General features: G+C 30.7%; 1 pseudogene; it reads left to right on the top strand.

Moving 5' to 3' along the window:
- The first annotated feature begins 10676 nt into the window (after positions 1-10676).
- Positions 10677-13307, top strand: LOC145071015 (putative serine/threonine-protein kinase-like protein CCR3 pseudogene; annotated as a pseudogene).
- The last annotated feature ends 1134 nt before the right edge of the window (positions 13308-14441 follow it).

Here is a 14441-nt window from a genome sequence, read left to right on the forward strand (position 1 = left end):
AAACTTCCGACTACAGAACACGTCGTTTCATAGCAGATCAAGGAGTAAGAGAACCAGAGCACTATCAAATAACAACTAGACATCAACACCACCGATACCTACCATTCATACCACTCCGACCTCTGAAAACATCCAAAACGAAGAGAGAGAATTACGCGTCGACTACTTCTTCATCCTGAGACAAGACGTCGGAAACCGGCGCCATTATGCGTTGCACTCACTGTGCATCAGAGAAGACGCCATAATGAAGAACGGGTCTGTTGGGTTCGAATATATAACGCTTGTTAGGGTTTGTTGACTATTTTAGTTGACTGAATGCCAAGTGGCATATCAAAATTGATGATTAGGAAGGGGTTCACCGGATGACCCCTTCATATTTTTTTATAATGACCTTTTAAAACCGTAAAACACAAGTACATCCCTAAAAGGCAAAAAATGTCACGAAGGACCATTTAAATCAATATACGAAACATTGTTGGGCTACAGTAACAATAACCCTAATTTATAAAAGGGAAGTGATGCGTATATAATAATTTTTTTCATACATAATAATTTTTTTATACATAAAAATTTATGTTTTATAGAGTTATACACTACAATATTTTAAAACACAATAAAATTATTGTGTACGAATCATCTCTTTAAAATACTAATCAACTGTTTAAAAAATCGTTTGTTTGAAGAATAAAACCAAGATATAAAATAAATTGAAATCTTTATTATTATTATTATTATTATTATTATTATTATTATTTTACATATTGCGTTCAATAATTTATACTTAAAATAAAAACCTTGAGGGTTGGATGGCCACATAATCCATTCCACATTTGGAAGTCAAATTATACTTGAAATAATAAAGAAAATAAAATAAAATCAGAAACAACCCCAACGTCATTTGTTTTGTTAGACACGAGCGTTACCATGACTTAATAAATTATCGAAGGAAGCATAGAACTATCTATTTTTAGAAGACTGTTTTTGGTATGCATAATTTCTCGACAATATGAAAGTTTTCTGATAATTTGATATACGACTAACAAAAACCAAAGAACAAAAGATTCAATTGTGAAAGTCGGAATCTAACGGCAAAAACGAGAATATATATATATATATATATATATATATATATATATATATATATATATATATATATATATATATATATGGAAACTGAATGATTAGGGCAACACATATTTGAACCAATGAAAACATGACAACACATCATTTCCACAATAACTTCCACAATACATTACTTGTGAAGAAAGAAATGGACATGTGTCATTTGATTATTGGTTCCGGTAGATGTTACCCTAGTTATTTGTTTTTCATATAACTCATTCATATATATATATATATATATATATATATATATATATATATATATATATATATATATATATATATATATATATATAAAACACCTTTTAATCCTACTTTTAAATCTATAACAAAACTTAAATCCTCGGCCACTCTCAACCACACTATTAAAAAAAAATAGTTTTTTAATATAAAAAAATTATATGCAAATAATTTGGCATGTGCCCATATAGTTCACAACTTATAATATTTGTCTATTTTCTCATACGATTTGTCTTTTTACATGTTTTGTTTCTTTCTATTTGCACATTTTATCTTGAGAATAATTAGGTTTCTTCCACATGCTCGTAGGGAAAAAGCAAGTTTAAAGTGAAAATATGATAATTTTTTTATAGTTATATTTTATGGGTAATAACCTTTTCAGAACTAATTCAAGTTATAAAATGATAATGATTTAACAGAAATATCCAAAGAAGCCTGTTGTATGATTCAACTTATAAATTTTACATAAATATTGGTTAATAATGAACTAAAGAATGCAACAAAAAAAAAAAAAAAAAAAAAAAAAAACATTCGAATGGTCATTATGCTTGAAATGTGTGCTTTACACTATAAATTGAAAATTTTATAATTTGTCTTTTTAACGGCCAAAATACACACGGCCATTATATAAGTTGGTTTTATAATGTACAATATTAGTTAAGTATTAGTTTTTTTTTTAAACCGTAAATTATCCTAATCCTAATCTAATCCTAAACACCATCTAAGTGTTTTAGTGAGACTTAAACCCATGACCTATCATTTTAAAAAGTCATTCCTTACCGTTAGGCTAAAGCTCTTTGGTTAGTTAAGTATTAGTTAACAAGGAGGGACGACTCGGTGTGTTGAACAGGAAAGGACTCGAAGATCCTTGAACATGTTGTATACAGAAGTAAGGGGTGGAGACAAGAATATGTAGTGATAGGTTCACCAAAAAAATCTGACCAAATATAATAACATAAAAAATTACGAGTGCATTAAATATAACAAACTAGTGTAAACAAACTTCATTAAAGGCAAATAATGGGTGGCGTTGAGGGGATAAAGTTGTCAGTTGCATAGGAACTACTTTTTTTATTATATATTTTATATATTTTTATTTAAAAATAAAAACTTATAATAACAATAAGGGCCTTTTTTTTTCTAGCTCGTCCTGAGATTTTAAAAAAATTTAATTCTTTAAGATCGGTGACAACTTGATTATTTTATGGGCATCTTCTTGGTCTCATGAGAGTTTGTGTCCATCTTGAGTGTGGTTGTACAAAGTTTTGGAAGCATTATTTCATTCCCATGATGTTAAAAGAAAGTTTTCATCATTTTTAAAAATTGGAATAAAATGTAGAGTGAATCATCCACCGAATGTGTGTAATGTGTGGAAGATTACACGTATGATTTTGATGGCTAGAGATTTTTGGTGGCCCAGTAACAAAAGATAAATTAAAAGGAAAACTAAGGTAAAATAATGTAGAAAATTGTTAAGAATTCGAACCCTTTTTATAAAGGAGAAACTTAAATTTTGAATTATAATAATATACTTGTTGTTTTTTTAAGTGCACTGTGCACATTAATAAAAAAAATTATCTTTAATAAATAAATATATTTTTGCCACTTGTCATATTTTTATTGATTTAACCACATGTCATTTTGTGGTTATTTCCAATTAAATTTTTTCCACATTATATTTTATGGTTTTTTCATTTTTATTAAATGTATTAATTGCAATAAATATAATAATAAAGACATTTCAATTTCATTAATTGACTTTTCTTCTATTTTAAAATTTCTAAATTAAAGCTCATTAGTTTTTTTGTTTATTTATCTAAATTATTTGTTTAAATTTAAAAGAAAAAAAACAATTTAATTTTAATAATTCAATGTTTTTTTTTATTTTTTTATAAATTCAACTTCTCAAATGTTTATAATTTTATATATAATTTTTTTAAATAAAGTCATATAATACATAGATCTCACATTTATTTTCATTTATACGGAAAAATTTAGTAGTTGCATGTGCAATCCATGCACCACTCCAGATGCGTCCATGGTTCTATAATGCAATCTTATATGTTTAATTTTTTAAATATATTAAAAATCTATTAAAACGTATTAGGTTAAGACATAATAAATACAAAATCACACAATTAAAAAAAATCAGACATAAAAACATTATACGAAAACAATAACTAAAGCTCCTCACGTATACTTATTGTCAATTATCGATACGATTTCAAAAAAGAAAAAAAAACGAAATTTATTTATTCCAATATTTCTCAAGGATTGAGCCTTCAAGGGTCAATTTTGTATTTTCCTTTGGCCAAGCACACATTTGAATATTATAATATGAACCATGCAAGAAACCATTGTGGATTATTAAGCTTTAAAATTTTGGATTCTTTTGATTAATAAATCATGATTATTTTGGAAATTTTGGAGCCAAAAACGGAAAAGATTTTATCTTCTTACAAATAAACTATTGGTTTGCTATGTGTTTGAATCTGAATATAAAGACTTGTATGTTTTTATTAACAATCAAAAAAATTAGTTGAGATAACTTCTGATCTAATACTAATTTAATCAAGTATTTAAACTAATGGACGTATGATCTTAGATTTAAGGGAAATAAATTTAATGTGTATGTAAAAAATAAAAAAGAAGATTGTTTTAAGCAAAAATAACCACTTGGTCTAGAATCATCATTCTTGATAAACAAAAAAACAATTTTTCTAACAAAAGAAATACATTTACGAATGAAATTTGGATTCCGGACCAACATTTCAGATTCTGCATTTCAAAAAAAAATTGGAATTCTAAGAACAAGTTTGAAATTCGATGAACAATGCCGAAATTTGAAGAGAAAAATTGTTTTTACTTAAATCTAACAAAAATTTTAAAAAACATAATAAATATGAAATATATATATGATAATAGTTCAGAAAATCAGATATTTTATTGAAAATCAGAGACATGAAACATTCTGAAGTGGATATTTCAGACATAGATGAAGACATTTTTTAGAAAAATAGAAAAACCAAAAAATAACTCAAAATTTTGAAAATCAAATCCATAATGGAACATTCATGAGTAAGAACTCTCGAATATGAAGAGTAGTTCGGGGTGAAACATTACATAGAAAGCGGTTATTTTTTAAAAATTAAAAAAATTGTTATTTTCTTTGAACTCATTTATATATGTTAGTTTACTTAATTTCGCTAAATTTATTGTTAACAATATTGACAAGTAAATTCAAGGTTTTAAAAAGCTCGTAATATCTTCGCATTGGCACGTCATGGCTTGTACATGACGTCATGCTTTAACAAAATATCGTCTTAAGTCATATATGTATTTAAAAATGAATATTGGTAAAAAATACATATAAAATTATTAATAAAATACAAAATTGACGTTTTACGTCACGCCTTAAAAACGACGTGGCTCGTCACGGCTCGTAAAACTTTGAGGCTTGAATTTTAATTATTAATTATCACTGAAAATTTCACATATTATATATATATATATATATATATATATATATATATATATATATATATATATATATATATACACACACACACACGAATAGTTCAAACAAAAACAACAAATAGTATGACAACGTAAAAATACTATTTTTATGTTATTATTCTGCAATAAATTTTGTATGAACAACTTTATGTCATTATTAAGCAATGAATAAATGAATAGTCATATGTTAAAACTAAAATTAGAATTTACTACAAAAATGCACATACATAAATTTATAATAGAATAATAACATTCTAATGAATATATGTATAATCAACGTTAATATATATATATATATATATATATATATATATATATATATATATATATATATATATATATATATATATAAGTTCATTTGAGACCATGTTAATTTTGTAAAACCGTGAGACACAATCTAAAAATAATTTTAAAATGCAAAATAAAAGAAAAAATCCAAATTTTTTTTTTTTAATTATTATTTTCGTCATTTTCTTTTCCTAAAAAAATTACCTTTTTTTTTTAAATACGTGAAATTATCTAATTGAATATTACACTGTAAATATTCAATGTGATTTTTAGAATGTTAGAATATTCTAGTATTCTAGTAGATTTGTCAGATATGTAAAATATTATAATATTCTAATAGCATATTTCTTAGATATTTAAAAAAAAAAAACGGTATTTTTTTTTTTTAATTTTTTGGATAAAAAGTGACTAAAATAATATTTTTTTCAAAAAAATTCAAAAAGTTTCAATTATTTTGCATTTTAAAAATGTTTTTTTTATCTACAAAATGAGTGGTTAGGATTGCGTTTCCCGGTCTTACAAAATATAATGGTCTCACATGAACCTAACTCTCCCTCTCTCTCTCTCTCTCTCTCTATATATATATATATATATATATATATATATATATATATATATATATATATATATATATATATAGGGTTAGGTTACTTTGTTTTTTATATTTATTGTGTGCTAGAATGCACCAATAGAAATTTAGTAAATTAAATAATTATAGATATTAAATAATTTCCATAATTATATGTATATTAAATGATATCCATAATTATAATTCTCTTTTTATGGAAACTAATTAAATCTGTCGTTAATGTCAGCAATAACATTCTTTCAGAATGAATTTGCATCTAGGTTTTTATATATGAGTTCGTACTTTGTTTCAAGACTCAATCAATTAAAATACAATAAAGTTGTATGGAATATGAAGAACGAGAGTGTATTTTACTAGTAGAATACACTCTCATTCTGCTGCAATACACTCTCATTCTTCTAGATATGAATTTATTCTGAAAGAATATTATTGTTGACATTAATGACGAATTTAATTAGTTTCCATAAAAATGAGTTATAAGTATGGATAGCATTTAATATACATATAATTAATACTAAATTCATATTGGTGCATTCTAGCACAGTGAAAAACATTTGAACTTACCTCTCTATCTCTCTGTCTATCTCTTTTTGTTTCTCTCTCTCTCTCTCTCTCTCTCTCTCTCTCTCTATATATATATATATATATATATATATATATCGTAAATCGTGATATTTGATTGGCAAGTGGAGAACACATTAAAAGCTTAATAATCCCTTACTTTTTTACTCAATTGGATAAATTCTTTAGTTGCGATGAGTATATATGTAACAAGTATATAAAAAATAGGAAAATGACTTATTAAGGTAATTAACTTTTCGGTATGTTCACATCCGAGTAACTATCTTTTAATTGTACACATCTAGGTAACAAACTTGTTAGAAAAGTTCGCATATAACCATTATGACCTGCTATAGCAGGTTAAATCCTAGATGTGAATGCTTTCAACAAGTTCGTTACCTAGATGTGTACAAAAAAATAGTTACCCAAATATGAACAAAACGAAAAGTAAAAATAAATTACACAAGTGGTCCTTATGGTTCGCGAGAATTTGTGTTTTTGGTCCGTAACTTTTTTTTTTTAACTCGGATGATCCCTGCTGTTTATTTTTGTTATGAGTTTGGTCCATGTCTTAGCTAAAAAGACTATTGCGCTCTTATTAATTAATTTTTTATAATTAATTTTCCTATTTATGTATTTATTTTTTATATACTTAAGAAAATTAATAGACCCCACATATATGTATATCCTCACCATAAACCTCAAACCACATTTGAGAAATTTAATTTGGTTGGTCCATACTGTTTATTTTTGTTGTGCGTTTGGTCTATGTCTTATCTAAAAAGACTAATGTACCCTTATTAATTTATTTTTTAATTAATTTTGTTATTTATGTATTTAGCTTTTACATATTTAAAAAAATTAATAGACCCCACATATATGTATCTCCTCACCGTAAACCTGAAACCACATTTGAGAAATTTAATTTGGGTCTTACAAGTCATCATCCCATCTCTCATCCTCCCTAACTTCTATTTCTTTTCCATCTTTAGTAACATCGACGTCTTCATCATGCTTCTCTTTTTGGTACTTCAACTCTGGAGAACCAACACCATAACCTACTGTCTCTTCATCTTTAGTGGGTTGTGGTGTTGATTCGACGAAGTTGAATAACCGAAAAAAAATGGATAATGAAGACGTCGATATCACTAAATATGGAAAATAAATAGAAGTTGAGGAGGATGAGAGATGGGATTGTGTGGAGATACAAATATGTAGGGTCTACATTAAAAAAAATTAAATAGTATGGATCATTCGAGTTAAAAAAATAAATTAATTAAAAAATAAACAGTAGGGATCATCCGAGGAAATACAAATATGTGGGGTCTATTAATTTTTTTAAATATGTAAAAAATATATACATAAACAAAAAAAATTAAATAAAAAAATAAATTAATAAGGGTACAATAGTCTTTTTAGGTAATACATGGACCAAACGCGCAATAAAAATAAACAGTAGCGACCATCCAAGTTAAAAAAATAAGTTAAGGACCAAAAACACAAATTCCCCCAAACCACAGGGACCATTCGTGTAATTTACTTTTACTTTCGTTTTGTTCATATTTGGGTAACTATTTTTTTGTACATATTTAGGTAACGAACTTGTTGAAAGCGTTCACATTTAGGATTTAACCAGCTGTAGCAGGTCATAATGGTCATATGTGAACATTTCCAACAAGTTTGTTATGTAGATGTGTACAAAAAAAAGATAGTTACCCAGATGTGAACATACTAAAAAGTTAATTACCTTAATAAGTCATTTTCCCTATAAAAAATCATCGTTTATCATCTTCATCCACCTTATCTAATAATAATTACATTTTGACAACTATTTATAGAGTTGCAATAATGCTTCTCGAAGATCCTACAAGTTCAATCATGCCAAGAATCCTAAGAACTTTTTTATCAACAGAGATTGTGAAGTTGTCGAAAAGCATATTGTCTGAGTTTATTTTGCTGAGAATACAATATTATGTAACGAACAATTTAGAATAAGATTTTTTGAATGAGTACACAACTACTTATGTGTATTGTTGAAGATATGGAAAGAAATTATTCATATTACAAATGATCTTGGGATACAAGGTTTTAGATAAGTTTCAGTTCATTGCAAAAATGCATATTTGCAATGCGTCATTACTGTACAAGACCCTAACAACTAGGAGTGAACAAAATACTTTTTGGGATCGAATTGAACCAAAACATATTAGAACCGAATATATAATTCAGTTTGGTTCTCGGTTCCTCTATATTCATAAATTTTGTTCTCAGTTTTCAATTCGATTCCAGAACCGTCACCCATAATATTTTGAAAAGTATAAAGTGAAAGATTTTTATACCCAAGAATTATTATAGAAGGATATTGCTAATGACATATGATCATATATAGTCACATCTTATATCAAATTATTAATAATTGATTATTTATTAAGTAATTTGGTTATTAATAAATATAATCAACACTTGTATATAAGTTGGAAAAACAATATTTTATTAATATAATATTTTAACCAACATAATAGAAATTATTGTTATTAGGAAATAATAATGAAAAAGAATAAAACCAGTTATATTCATAAGGTATGAATATATATGTTATGTACAAATTAAATGAGCACTTTGATTAACTATATAGTTTGCACTTGTAACTATCTAGTAAGAATAATGGACGGAAGACAAACTTAGTTTTGACTTTGATGTCAAAACCATAAGTATGAAGAAGCAACTAAGAGGTTGTTTGTTGTTTTTCATCTTACACTTCATACATGTCATAAGAAGACCATACACTTTCATTTACTAGCCTTGACTTTAGTACACATTAGTATGTATACATATAGAGTTTTGGTTAGTTTATTTGGTTGTTCTTTTGCTAAAAAATTCTCTAAAAAGGGTTGCCATTTCGTGATTATTAAGCCCTCTCTCCCTCTCATCTTGGTCTTGCATTTGGTGCTAGTTTAAAGGCTCTTAGTTGGTTCTCCTTTGAAGGTATATTTGGTATGTACTTCTAAGGTTTAAGAACAACTAATATACAAGTGAAGAGTAGCATCTTTGGTGGTTGATTATTGTTTTGCGGATACACTATAGAGAGTTTCTTTTTTAGTGTTTAATGTCATCTTCATCAATTTTCTAATTACCAAAAAGAACTAAAGTCTACAAAGGTTGTAAGCTTCTTCATTTCTGTGGTTGTTTTTAATATTCCTAAGTTTCGCAAAATGACCATTGGTGGGTAAAATGATTTTAGTTTATTCAAATCTAAAGTTTGATATAAGTATATTTAATATTTTAGATGTAAAATATATATATATATATATATATATATATATATATATATATATATATATATATATATATATATATATATATAGGGCTAGGTTATAATGTGGATGGACAACTATTGTGTGGACGTGTGGATAATGTTATTTTATGAAAATTACTAAGAGAATATGTTGTTTAGTAATGTGAATATGTTCAATCTCACAGAACTATTGTTATTTTAATGGATTCTCACCAATTCTAATTCATTTTTGTTCTCATTCATCGTTTTTTATTTATTTTAATTATTACAGAATACAACTCAATAAACATCCTGATAACATTCTGACAGAATGAGAATAATTAAAAAAAATGTATAATAACTTTATAGACGATTTAATTAGTGAAAATGTTTAATAATTAAAATAATTATATAAGATTGAACGTATTCATATTATCAAACAACATATTTTCTTTGTAATTCTCACAGAATAACATTATCCACATGTCAACGCAATAGATGTCAATCCACATTTTAACATATATATATATATATATATATATATATATATATATATATATATATATATATATATATATATATATATATATATATATATTAAGATACTAATTAAAATCTTGTGACTGTTTTCCAAACATCTAAAATGTATGAAGTTAAGACCCAAATGACCCAAATAAGAAAAAATATAGAGTAAATAAAAAAACTAACTATATCCCCACTTAATCAGATTATTGTTAAATGTTCACCAATGAAATCTTTTCGTACTCATAGTTGAATAACGTTATTTTAAAAACGGACTGAAATCACTGAATTGATATAATATTGTCGAGTTTTGAACGGTCAACACACAAAAGAAAAACGTTGCTGACTATTCCTGTAAGTCGAGCATAAGTTAAAGGACTAATAATGCAATTTACTAATCTCATTTCACCGATAAAGGTATTAGTCAAACTTGCCACCTAGTATATAAATAAAAGGTATGGTTACTTGAATAAAGACTTGCACGTGTCATTTTATTATAGGCCAGACGCCACTTTCTTAGGTAACACCCTAACAGCATGTTTCGCTTGCATAACCCCGCCCTTTATACATTCTGCTTCCCAACAGTTTTTTCACGCTTAAAATTCGTCGTCTCATTCTCTCTCTCTCTCTCACAAAATTTCCGGTTATATTCCCGATGAAAAACATCACCGCCGGCGACCCTCACAACCTTAGATGACGACACTCTTGAACGCCGTCATTTTTGTTGCGGCACTTTTATCATCCGTCATCTCATTAGTCAATGCGCTCGGTGGTTCCGCTACCACCGTCTCTGTAACCTACGGCGGCGCGACTCCCACCGTCTGTGGCATCGTCGCTGGTCAACCGAGTCAACGAATTCAATGCTGGCGTAACGGGACGGTCTTCAACGCCTTCTATAACATCTCCTTCGAGTCAATCGCCGGCGGTCGTGATGTATTCTGTGGCGTAAGGTCCGGCGGATCCACACTCGTCTGTTGGGACTCTAGCTTAATTCCAAAACGTATTTACTACAATGAAACAGTACTCTTACGGAATTTAGCCATAGGCGACTCTCAAATATGTGCGATTACGAATAGTAGTGATCAGAACGTTGATTGTTGGAGGAGCAACGCAGCGATTCCATCTCAAAATCATCAGTTCCGCTCGATTTCGTCGGGATTAGGGTTCACCTGCGGTGTCACAAACACCAGCGAGATAATCTGTTTTGGGAGCAATTCAGCGTCGGCGAGTAATATTCAAGGTAACTTTACGAATTTTCGCCTGTTAACTATCGCCGTCGGCGGTGACCACGCCTGTGGAGTAAACACTACTGGCTTTTTGATTTGTAGAGGTAATAACGATTACAATCAGACTAATGTACCAGATCATTCACCATTTGAGTTTTCTTCCCTCGCACTTGGTGCGAATCATACTTGCGCGTTGCGAAGATTAGATAATTCTGTAGTTTGTTGGGGTGGAAGAGGAGGGGCTTTGGATAATGATACAGCTAGGGTTTCCTTCGAAACGATTGTTGCTGGTTTAGATTTTACCTGTGGGTTAACAACTAATAATTTCTCTGTAATTTGTTGGGGAGAAGGATGGGTTAGAAGTAATTCGAATCCCCTAGGTTTTGAGCTTCCATTGAAAGGAATTCTTCCAGGTCCTTGTGTTCAATCTGATTGTATCTGTGGCATATATCCCCAATCGGAACAACTTTGTTCTGGTTATGGATCCATATGTAGGCCGTGTGATATAACCACTTGGGCTCCACCAATTCCGGCACCACCACCACCACCAATTCCGGCACCACCTGCTAATCCGCCAAGGTCTCCACGCTCAAAACGATTGACAAGAGGTTTACTAGCATTTGCCATTGTTGGATCAGTAGGAGCTGTCGCCGGCATCTGCACCATAATCTACTGTGTATGGACTGGTGTTTGTTTCGGCAACAAGAAGATTCACAACTCTGTACAACCGACAATCACCAACACTAATCCCTATGCGCCTCGACCTTCAGCTAACAATCCAATCTCAAGATCATCAACTATCCGGCGACAATTCTCCAGAGGTTTCCGGCGACAAAGAAGCGGGACATCTTCAAAACAAGCAACAGACAAAGAAGAAGAATTCACATTCGCTGATCTCGCTCTCGCCACAAACAACTTCGCCCTTGAGAACAAAATCGGTGCAGGGAGTTTTGGCATCGTGTACAGAGGCAAACTCTTAGATGGGCGTGAAGTCGCCATTAAAAGAGGTGAAACAAGCGACAAAATAAAGAAATTTCAAGAGAAAGAAAGCGCATTCGATTCAGAATTAGTCTTCTTATCTAGACTTCATCACAAACACTTGGTGAAACTCGTTGGGTATTGCCAAGAAAGAGAAGAAAGGCTTTTAGTTTATGATTACATGAAGAACGGAGCTCTGTACGATCATTTACACGACAAGAACAACGTCGAGAAGAGTAACAGCTTGTTGAATTCATGGAAAATGAGAATCAGAATCGCTTTAGATGCTGCTAGAGGTATCGAATACCTTCATAACTACGCAGTTCCTCCGATAATTCACAGAGACATCAAATCATCCAATATTTTGCTGGATTCAAATTGGGTCGCTAGGGTTTCTGATTTCGGGTTATCTCTAATGGGCCCGGTTTCCGATCGCGAGTACAGACCAACAAAAGCCGCCGGAACCGTCGGCTACATCGATCCAGAATATTACGGACTCAACGTGCTGACGGCGAAGAGTGACGTGTACGGTCTCGGCGTTGTACTGTTGGAGCTTTTGACTGGCCGGAGAGCAATTTTCAAAAGCAGTGAAGTTAACGGTGGTGCGCCGATAAGCTTGGTGGATTATGCTTTGCCAATAATTATGGCCGGAGAACTTGCGAAGATATTGGATAAAAGGGTGGGGCCGCCGGAGGTGAATGAGGCAGAGGCGGTGGAGCTGATGGCGTATACTGCTATACACTGTGTGAATGCGGAGGGGAGTTACAGACCGAGTATGACTGATATTGTCGGGAATTTGGAGAGAGCTTTGGGATTATGCAGTGACAGCCATGGCAGCATCTCTAGTGGTTCCGATTGATTTTATTTGATTTTTTTTTTTTTTTTTATGGGTTTTTGATTTTTTGAATATTTGGGAGGTGATTTACCTTACCTGGGTATATTTGTAAAAAAAAACTGTAGATTATTTTGGATGCAATTGCTATTCTTTTAACGATTCGAGTTTTCTGATCACCGGCGGCGGCGGTGGTCGTGGCGGATAGGGTTTAGTTCCTTCCAATTTGACCGTGACCGGTTCTGTACGAAAAAATCAAAAAAGAAGACTAGAAGTAGATGTCACGTGGATGTGGAAGTTTGACGGGAAACCAATTCTTCGTTTCATTATTTGTTTTCGCATTAATTATTTTGCTTTATTTGTATAGCAAATCATGTCATTATCATAATTACGAAGGGGATTAATTGTAGAAATAACAAAATTGTGGACCTATTTATCAAATTGAGCAGACGGTTGGCTAATATCAATAAATGACACTTTATCATAGAGTTCGTATTTCAACAAGGCACCACCCATTCACTCACTTTCTTTATTATTGCAATACAACCCTCACCTTCACTACTCCTCTGTTAAATTCCTTTTCCATCGTGTTGATACGATTCAAAATCCATCGCATATCACCCACCCCCTTATCATTAAGATTTTGGTCTTCAATTAACGAAATTTGGTACTTTGTATTCGGTTAATGTACTCCTTGAGAAATTCATTGATAAGATGTCTTTAGGTCTTTAGGCGGAAGGGTGTGGATGCGGTCCCAGACCGCAGTTTGTGCCACCTAGACCAAGAACACCGCCCTCAGACCGCTGTCTGGTGCGGTCTTGGCCGCAGTGCGGCTATGGAATACCGCGGTTTTTGATTGGTCCTTGGGTTTTGACTACTTTTGACTGTTGAGTTTGTGGTTAATTTCTTTTTTTTCTTTTTTTTTGTTTAACTTTACTACACATAGTTAACAAAATAACAAAAAAAAAAGTGTGGCACCACCCCCTTGATGTGGCAAGAAACCACACTTGTGTGGTATAATTTGACATGGCGCTTATGTGGCGTGGGAGGAAGTGCGATTTCGATGACACCACTCCCTCCAACCTTACAAGCATCTTCTCTAGAAATAAGCCAAATAGGAGGCGAATGGATGATATTGAGTACTTGCGTAGAGTAGACCGTGAGGTTATGTGAGATGACATGAGGGGAGTAGAGGGGTGACAGTGATGGTGATGGTAGGGTCATTTGAATAAAAAAGTTTATGACATACAACATTAGATGTTGGATTGATGTCCTTCATCTACAGATTGAGGG

The sequence above is a fragment of the Lactuca serriola genome, chromosome 8, assembly GCF_051521515.1.
Source record: "Lactuca serriola cultivar US96UC23 chromosome 8, Lser_US96UC23_V15, whole genome shotgun sequence".
Classification (NCBI taxonomy): domain Eukaryota; kingdom Viridiplantae; phylum Streptophyta; class Magnoliopsida; order Asterales; family Asteraceae; genus Lactuca; species Lactuca serriola.